The sequence below is a fragment of the Abrus precatorius genome, unplaced genomic scaffold (genome assembly GCF_003935025.1).
Source record: "Abrus precatorius isolate BTA unplaced genomic scaffold, Abrus_2018 Scaffold8, whole genome shotgun sequence".
In the NCBI taxonomy this organism is placed as follows: Eukaryota; Viridiplantae; Streptophyta; class Magnoliopsida; order Fabales; family Fabaceae; genus Abrus; species Abrus precatorius.
The window spans coordinates 14,838,233-14,848,170 of NW_020874428.1; the positions used below are offsets into that span (position 1 = coordinate 14,838,233).

At 38.5% G+C, this 9,938-nt stretch overlaps 1 non-coding gene across 1 annotated transcript; it reads left to right on the top strand.

The window, feature by feature from the left end:
• The first annotated feature begins 6,988 nt into the window (after window positions 1-6,988).
• On the top strand, window positions 6,989-7,095 carry LOC113848661. Its single transcript, XR_003501925.1, has one exon. It is a non-coding gene; the product is annotated as a small nucleolar RNA R71 (small nucleolar RNA).
• Window positions 7,096-9,938: the final 2,843 nt, after the last annotated feature.

Here is a 9,938-nt window from a genome sequence, read left to right on the forward strand (position 1 = left end):
GATTATGAAATTCAACCAATTCAAGATCTCAATCCCTACAATGCAATTCTCGTCGTTCACACAAATATGATCCCAACGAATTTCCATTCACACTAATTCAATGCGCATCAACAACCCTAAAATCTAAATCTAGATTATGAATTCCATCAAAACAAGAACCGCAATCGCAAACCCAATGCTTTAACAAAATTTAGAACAATTGATTGATTAAATTAGGTGAATCCAATTAATTCAAATATGAAATTAACCTATTCTTTCTATTTAGGATGCAACGAAAATTCCATATCATGAAAAACGTAATTAACCTAATTAGAAAAGAGGAAGGAAAGGAGGAATTCGATAAAACCTATTTTGAAACTCGAATGCAATGTAGTTTTTGAAACCTTGAACCGGTTGATGAATTAGCCTTGCTTCATAATCATGTTGCTCGACCAATTAGAGAAGGGGATGAAGTTTCCAAAAATAAAAGAGAGGGAGACGAGAGGAATCCTTACGAAAGCTTTTTATTTAAAATTCTGAAAATTAAGGCAAAAAAGAGGGAAGAATATCCCCACGCGAAATCATAAACCCTATTTAAAGGCAAAATAATTGGGCTTAATTAAGGCCCAGCTTCCTAACGAGGTTCCTAAAACCCTAATTAAGTAATGTCAACAATAAAACCAAATTCTGAAAAATTCATTGCAGGACCACAATATTGTGACGCAGTTTTGGGCCTGAAGATGTTCGAACTGGGCTTTTCTCGCAACAGAGAAGTTGTAGATCTCTCTCTTATCTTTCCAGGGATACCAATTTTGTCCAATTCCGAGTAGTGTAGCTCCAGATATGGTCTTTTCAAGAAACTATGTCAAAACAAGAATTTATGGTGGGAATTAAGAAAGATTTAAATTTAAATCCTAAATGACTTACCAACACAAATCTAAACTAACACATCAAAATAATATACTAAAAAGACTCAATTAAATCGAAAACATAGAGAGAAAGATGTATTAAAATATGACTATCAAATACCCCCACACTTAATCCTTTACACTCCGAGGCAAAACTTACAAAAATTCTCAAAACTTTCTAATGAATTTCCAATGCAAAGAATAAAGAAAGAGAACAAACACTTCTAGAATCAAGGCAACAAACAATCTGAGACACAAATGACATTAAGAGTAAGCAAGAAGACAAGTCAAAATAAAGAAAGATTCAACAATGATAGAACCTCACAAGGTAGTATATAGCTCTTAACTCTCAAAAAAAAAATTTTGGCTAGTGTTTACACTCAATCACAACATGAAAACTAGCACACTTAAGTTTTGACAAGCTTCTAATTTCCACAACTTGAAACACATGCAATTAAAGATCAAAAGGACTTTTATTTAGCTTGTAATGTGGCCAAGGTAAAGGTTAGGTGAGAAAGATATTAAGGCTAAACAACCAAAGAGAAAAGAGGAGTAATGGGGAATAAGTTCAAATAAGCAAAGGGATTACCCCTTGAAACATCTCCTAAATCTTATGTCTTGCAACACATTTATTTTTATTTTTTTTTCTCACTTAATACCAAACAACTCAACATCAATATCCATAATTTAGAATAAGCATTCCCTAGAAGTACCCCCACACTTATTAAAGACCCATTCCCAAAACAATTCCAAAGCTCCTTTAATCCCTAAGGTTATGGAACATCATGGTTATTTAATTTTTTTTTATTATTATTTTTTTTTATAGTTCATAATGAGCTAAAGTCAAGGAAGGGTTATAAAGGCTCAAAGGGGGTAAACAAGTGGAATTAATGCGAGGTAAGTCAATTTGGCAAAGTGGCTACATTTTGAAAGAAGGCCTAAATCATATCAATAATGCATGTGACAAGAAGCTTCAAAAAGATACAAGGCAAAACCAAAGGTAATCTAGCAACATGAGTGAAATCACACAAGAAAGAAGTAAAATATGCTCAAAATTCTCACAAGGTTCATATTCTATCATTAATGAATCAAACTCATCCTTTTTCAAGTAACTTGCTCAACTAAAAATGTAAAAATGACTCATATCAAGTATTGCAACCTATCAACTAAAAATGGTGTAACAACTTTCACAATTCCTACATCTAGAAATTAAAAGGAAAGAATGAAAATTTGTGTAACTACTCCAACAAAACATCATCAAAACAGACAAGTAGAGGCACAAAAACATGCAGAATTCATACTCCAAAACAGCAGAAAAACAGAAAATAGAATTATAAACAGCAGCAGAAAAACGAAATCTGCAACAGAAAACAAAAACTGCAGCAGAAAATGAAAACAAAAACTGCAGAACAGAAAATAAAATCTGTAGAAATCAGCACAGCAGAAAAAATGAAAATAGAAAACAGCAAACCAGAAAAACGAAAATAGAAAATAGCAACACAATATGCATGCAACTCCCCCCACACTAAAAATCACATTGCCCTCAATGCAGCAACACAACAAAGACAATTTCAAAGAATACAGAATGGGGAAAGAACTCCCTCAAGGTCCAAGGGTTGGTGCTTCCAAGCCTATGCTTTCTACATTTTTCTCCTCCAACTTTGGACTTTGATGAAATTCCTTGAGTTGATGTCCATTGACCTTGAAAATGCTACCGGTAACTTCATTCTTAATCTCAACTGCACCATGGGAAAACACATTAGTAATAACAAAAGGACCATCCCATCTAGATCTAAGTTTACCGGCTATAAGTTTTAGGCGGGAATTGAACAAAAGCACTTGTTGGCCCACTTTGAACTCCTTTCTCAAAATATTTCTATCATGAAAACGTTTGACTTTTTCTTTATAGATCTTCGAGCTCTCATAGGCCTCCAAGCAAAGCTCCTCAAGTTGTTGTAATTGAAGCTTCCTTTCCATACCTGCTTGTTCAAACTCTAAGTTACAATGTCTAACCGCCCAATATGCTCTATGCTCGATCTCAACGGGCAGATGACATGCTTTACCAAACACAATCCTGTAAGGGGACATCCCAATCGGTATCCGGTAAGCCGTCCTATGGGCCCAAAGAGCATCCTCCAAAAATTTGCTCCAATCCTCCACCCATTTAGAAACATAATCAACAGCTAGTAAAATGAATGTGTAACCAAAAGATGCAGGGAATGGACCCATAAAATCAATACCCCAAACATCAAAAACCTCACAGAAAATGATCAGTTGCTGGGGCATCTCATGCCTGTGTGTAATGGTCGTCCCTGCTCTTTCACACTGCTCACAGGTGCTAGAGATCTTATGTGCATCTCTGAAAATGGTAGGCCAGTAAAACCCACTCTCCAGCACCTTCCTAGCTGTCCTGTATGATCCATAATGTCCTCCCACAGGTGAACTATGACAAAACTGAAGCACAGAATGGATCTCCTGATCTGGAATGCACCTGCGGATTACCTGGTCACTGCAAAATTTCCACAAATAAGGGTCATCCCAAACATAATATTTAGCCTCACTTTTCAGTTTGGCTATCTGTTCTCTAGATGCATCTGGAGGAAAGACACCTGCAACCAAGTAATTCACAATATCAGCAAACCAAGGAGTAATATCATGCAATTGCATCAATTGCTCCTTAGGAAAATCATCTCTAATAGGAAAGGGATCAACATTCCCTCCCTCAATCCTACTCAAGTGGTCTGCTACCAAGTTCTCTGCACCAATCCTATCTCTGATCTCAACATCAAACTCCTGAAGGAGAAGCATCCACCTGATCAATCTAGGTTTAGCATCGGGCTTCTTCAACAAGAATTTCAAAGCTGCATGGTCAGAAAACACAATAATCCTAGAGCCTAGCAAATATGAACGAAATTTATCTAAGGCAAATACAATAGCTAGAAGCTCTTTCTCAGTAGTGGTGTAATTAACTTGAGTTGCATCCAACGTGCGAGAAGCATAGGCTATAACATGAGAAAGTCTCCCAACCTGCTGATCTAAAACAACTCCAAGTGAAAAGTTGGATGCGTCGCACATGAGCTCAAAAGGAAGCTCCCAATCAGGTGGCTGAACAATGGGTGTGGTGGTCAGCCGCCTCTTCAGCTCCTGAAAAGCTAGCTGACAGGCTCATCAAAAACAAACTCTACTTCCTTCTGCAGCAGCTTGGACAATGGTAATGCAATCTTGCTGAAGTCCTGTATAAACCTCCTGTAAAAACCTGCATGTCTAAGAAAGGAACGCACTTCTCTCACAGAAGTAGGGTAAGGTAGAGAAGCAATGATATCAATTTTAGCCTTATCAACCTGAATACCCTGACTAGAGACTAAGTGACCCAAGACTATACCCTGTGTGACCAAAAAATGACACTTTTCAAAATTTAACACAAGGTTAGTTTGGATGCACCTATGTAACACCTTAGATAAATTCTCTAGGCATGCATCAAATGAAGAACCATAGACAGTAAAATCATCCATAAACACCTCCATGCAACTCTCCAAAAGGTCAGAAAATATACTAACCATACACCTCTGAAAGGTGCCCGGAGCGTTGCACAAGCCAAATGGCATCCTAGTGTAAGCAAATGTGCCAAATGGGTAGGTGAATGTGGTCTTGTGCTGGTCCTCCGGTGCAATATGAACCTGCATGTACCCAGAAAATCCATCTAAAAAGCAGTAATGGGATTTACCTGCCAGCCTTTCCAATACCTGATCGATGAATGGAAGAGGGAAATGATCCTTGCGAGTTGCCTGGTTAAGTCTCCTGTAATCTACGCAAACTCGCCAACTGTTTTGAACTCTAGTTGGAACCAACTCATCATCCTAGTTCTTCACCACAGTCATCCCAGTCTTCTTTGGGACCACCTGCACAGGACTAACCCACTTACTGTCAGAAATAGGATAAATAATACCTGCTGCCAGTAGCTTTGTGACCTCCTTCTTCACAACATCTAGAATAGTAGGGTTGAGTCGCCTCTGTGGCTGTCTCACAGGTCGAAACTCATCCTCCAATAAAATTTGGTGCATACAAATGGCAGGACTAATTCCAGGAAGATCAGCAAGGGTCCAACCAATGGCCTTCCTATGATCTCTCAAGACCTGCAGTAATCTCTCCTCTTGATCAGATTTGAGATCCAGAGCTATAATGACAGGAAGTCGCTGGTTGTCCTCTAGGTAAGCATACTTCAGATGTGCAGGTAAAGGCTTAAGCTCTATTGATGGAGATGGAGCTAGAGCTAGATCAACTACTGGTAGTGAATCATCTACTGGTGTAACCATATCTGCTGCACCTGCAACATCAACACTACAAACAGCACACATAGAAGAATCATCACAAGCACATGATGGGTCAGTAAGGTATGAGGAATCAGCAAACAAATCATCTAAATTTGTACAATCATCAACAAGTAAATCAATAACATCCAAACTAAAAATAGAATGGTTCTCTGTTGGGTGTCTCATTGCCTCAAAAATGTTGAATTGTATCAAATTGTCACCAAACTCCATAGAAAGGGTCCCTGCATGCATATCTATCTTTGTTCGCGCCGTCCTCAAGAATGGTCTCCCAAGGATCAATGTAGCATGGCTGGGCAGGTCATCCTCCATCTCTAGAATATAAAAATCAGCAGGGAAAAGGAGGTCCTCAACTTTGACAAGAACATCTTCTACGACACCAAGTGGCTGCACAGTGCTCTTGTTTGCTAGCTGGACTACAATTCCTGTAGGAATCAAATCTCCAATCTGCAAGGATCTAAAAACAGATGCAGGCATAACATTAATTGAAGCACCTAAATCCAGCATAGCATTTGTAAAAACTTTCTCTCCAATAGTGTAAGGGATGGTGAAAGTTCCTGGATCCTTGCACTTCTGTGGCAACTCAGGGAGCAAGTTTTGTGGAATGATTGCAGACACATTTTTATTCTGGAGGAGTGCAGAGCCATTTCTTCCCATGCTCACTCTCTCATTGCCCTTTAGCTTCCTCTTGTTGGTGCACAATTCCTTTAGGAACTTTGCATATTTTGGAACTTGTCGGATGGCGTCAAAGAGGGGAATATTTACTTCTATTCTGCTGAACATGTCCAGCAACTCATTGTCCGACTCTGGTTTTTTTCTTGCTGCTGCTGGTCTGCTCGGGAAAGGCAACGAAACATGTTTTTCAGTGGCACTACTCTCATTTTCAGAATCTGGTGCTGCAGCTACAACTGCTGGTAACTCTTTTCCACTTCGCAGGGTAATAGCACTCACATTGCCCTTTGGATTCATGATTGTTTGAGAAGGCAAATTACTGGAGCCTTGAGACTGAATCTGACTCACTTGAGTGGCTAGCTGTCCAACCTGAATCTTCAAATCCTGGACGGTTGCTTGCATGTTCTGTTGAAACTGCAGGTTGTTTGCAGCCATTTGTTGCATCATCTCTTGGAATGATGGCTCGCTCCTTTATACAGGAGGAGGTGTTGAAGGTGGAGGTGGCTGTTGCCTGAATGGAGGCTAATATTTGCCTGCAGCAGGTTGAAATGAAGATTGTTGACCTTGTTGCTGCTGCCCCCATTTCAAGTTTGGATGATCTCTCCAGCTGGGTTATATGTCTGGGAGTACGGGTTATAATTCTGCTGTTGGTGTGGAGATCTATATTGCTGCTGTTGGTTGGTGTAGATTCCAGAAACATTCACATCCGTCTCTTGCAGGGTAGGGCATGAATCTGTAGGATGCTCAGTGGAAGTACATATCCCACAGACTCTTGCTAGCTGCTCACTTACTGGATTCACTTGTTGTTGGCCAATTGCCAAATGCCTCACCATGGTGGTCAGCTCATTGATTTTGTTTTCCAGCCTTTGATTTTCCACACCATGAACAGCACCAGTACCAGCACCAAGTGCTATCTCATTCACTCCCTTAGCGGCTCCTCTGAATCCGAATTGTTGAGTGTCGGCTGCCATGTTTGTAATAAGCTGTCTTGCAGCCTGTGGTGTCTTGTCCATCAATGCTCCTCCACTTGCTGCATCTATCATGCTCCTGTCCATCAAAGTTAGCCCTTCATAAAAATATTGAATTAGTAATTGCTCACTTATCTGATGGTGAGGGCAGGTAGCACATAGCTTGTTGAATCTCTCCCAGTAGTCATACAAGGTCTCTCCATTTAGCTGCCTTATACCACAAATCTCTTTTCTTATTGCAGCGACGGTTCTGGAGGCAGGGAAGAATTTCTCCAGAAATAACCTCTTCATTTGATTCCATGTGGTGATTGTTGAAGGTAGGAAGTAGAGCCCATCCTTTGCAACACCATCTAGGGAGAAGGGGAACGCCTTCATCTTAACATGGTCTTCAGGCACTCCTTGTGGTCTCATGGTGGAACACACCACATGGAACTCTTTTAAATGCTTGTGAGGATCTTCACCTGCAAGTCCATGAAACTTTGGCAACAAATGGATAAGTCCAGATTTAAGCTCATAAGAGGTTGTTTCATCTTCAGGATATTGGACACACCATGACTGATACACAACATTAGGTGTGGCCAATTCCTTCAAAGTTAGCTCAGGATTATCAGCCATGTTCTCCCTAACAACAGGAATAACAGTAATAGTTTCAGAATCACCAAGTAAGCTACCACTACCACTACCACTGTTTTTGCTAGATCTTATCCTCCGAAGTGTTCTTTCTATTTCAGGGTTAGGTTCATGCAATATAACAGGGTTGGCCCTGGTCATTCAAGGTTAGAACCAACAAGAACAGAAAATACTCAATGAATGCACAAAGTCAGTTTACAAAGCAAGTACCATCAAAATGCAAGATATGAATGAAGGGGGACCATGATAAATCTCTCTTTGGTATGGGAAAACACCACAAAAATTTTCAGATTTTTTTGAATTGAATTGCTATGGGAACTAGAAGCCTAAAGTCAAGAAAAATAGGTCAATAAATACTGAAAAATAAAAAAAAATTAGAAAACAAGCAATTTTTGAAATTCTGGGCAGCCTCAACTGGTGGACCTAGTTGCATTGAATAGGAAATTTTTTTCTACCCCAAATGCATATGCAATAAGCTCAATTCTGAGTTTTCTAGCAAAAGTTATGCCACTTTGAAGTTTCGCAAAAATTTTCTCGGCCACCAAGATGTATCTTTTTTTCTATAAATGATTTTTGCAATCTACCAACTCTAAACACTAATAGACACTAAAAGAAATGTGGACACAAAAATTCAGATCAAAATTCAACCTCTAGCTATTTTTTTGGAATTTTTCAAAATCGGATGAATAGTGCATGAATAGTGTGTGAACAGAACATGAATAGTGCACGATGAACAGTGAAATCTGATAGCAATTATCCAGCATCTATGTTTTCTATTCCTACTAGTCCTCTGTTTTTCGCATCCAGCCACACACAATTGACCACAATGGCACCAATCACACAACTAAACACTAAAAACACGAATTAAATCTGCAAAACTAAATGTAATAAACAAAAAAAAAATAGACAAACAGAATCCCTACGACGAAAACGAAAACGCCTAAGAAAATGCACACGAAAACACAAACAAAAATGCACACAAAAACGCAAACGCAGAAGAGTGAATCACAAAAACACACAATCATAGAATGATGAAATAAAAACAAAATGACTTATGTCCCCGGCAACGGCGCCATTTTGATAACCACGTCGCAATGGTATCAAACAAGCTAGATTTTCTCAAAAATTTGTTTAATACAAGAAGCAAACCTAGGTCATCTCTCAAGGACATAAAATGCATTTTATTTTTAGTTCCATCATACAATTTCAAATTAGATTGGGGGAGAATTTGTTTTGAATTTAAACGAAAAAATAACAAAAACGAAAATTAAGGATTATGAAATTCAACCAATTCAAGATCTCAATCCCTACAATGCAATTCTCGTCGTTCACACAAATATGATCCCAACGAATTTCCAATCACACTAATTCAATGCGCATCAACAACCCTAAAATCTAAATCTAGATTATGAATTCCATCAAAACAAGAACCGCAATCGCAAACCCAATGCTTTAACAAAATTTAGAACAATTGATTGATTAAATTAGGTGAATCCAATTAATTCAAATATGAAATTAACCTATTCTTTCTATTTAGGATGCAACGAAAATTCCATATCATGAAAAACGTAATTAACCTAATTAGAAAAGAGGAAGGAAAGGAGGAATTCGATAAAACCTATTTTGAAACTCGAATGCAATGTAGTTTTTGAAACCTTGAACCGGTTGATGAATTAGCCTTGCTTCATAATCATGTTGCTCGACCAATTAGAGAAGGGGATGAAGTTTCCGAAAATAAAAGAGAGGGAGACGAGAGGAATCCTTACGAAAGCTTTTTATTTAAAATTCTGAAAATTAAGGCAAAAAAGAGGGAAGAGTATCCCCACGCGAAATCATAACCCTATTTAAAGACAAAATAATTGGGCTTAATTAAGGCCCAGCTTCCTAACGAGGTTCCTAAAACCCTAATTAAGTAATGTCAACAATAAAACCAAATTCTGAAAAATTCATTGCAGGACCGCAACATTGTGACGCAGTTTTGGGCCTGAAGATGTTCGAACTGGGCTTTTCTCGCAACAGAGAAGTTGTATATCTCTCTCTTATCTTTCCAGGGACACTAATTTTGTCCAATTCCGAGTAGTGTAGCTCCAGATATGGTCTTTTCAAGAAACTGTGTCAAAACAAGAATTTATGGCGGGAATTAAGAAAGATTTAAATTTAAATCCTAAATGACTTACCAACACAAATCTAAACTAACACATCAAAATAATATACTAAAAAGACTCAATTAAATCGAAAACATAGAGAGAAAGTTGTATTAAAATATGACTATCAGCTTGCTGGACCGAAAAACAACAACCAAGATCTTCAAGTTCTTCCTCCTAGGTGAGTTCTTTCAACACGAAAATTGGAGGGATGATGGAGGAAGAAGTTAGTGATGGAAGGGTGAAGTGTTTGAGTGATTTGGATGAAGAAATTGTGGTGTTTGAGGGGCTGGAAGCTCTTGGTTTTCT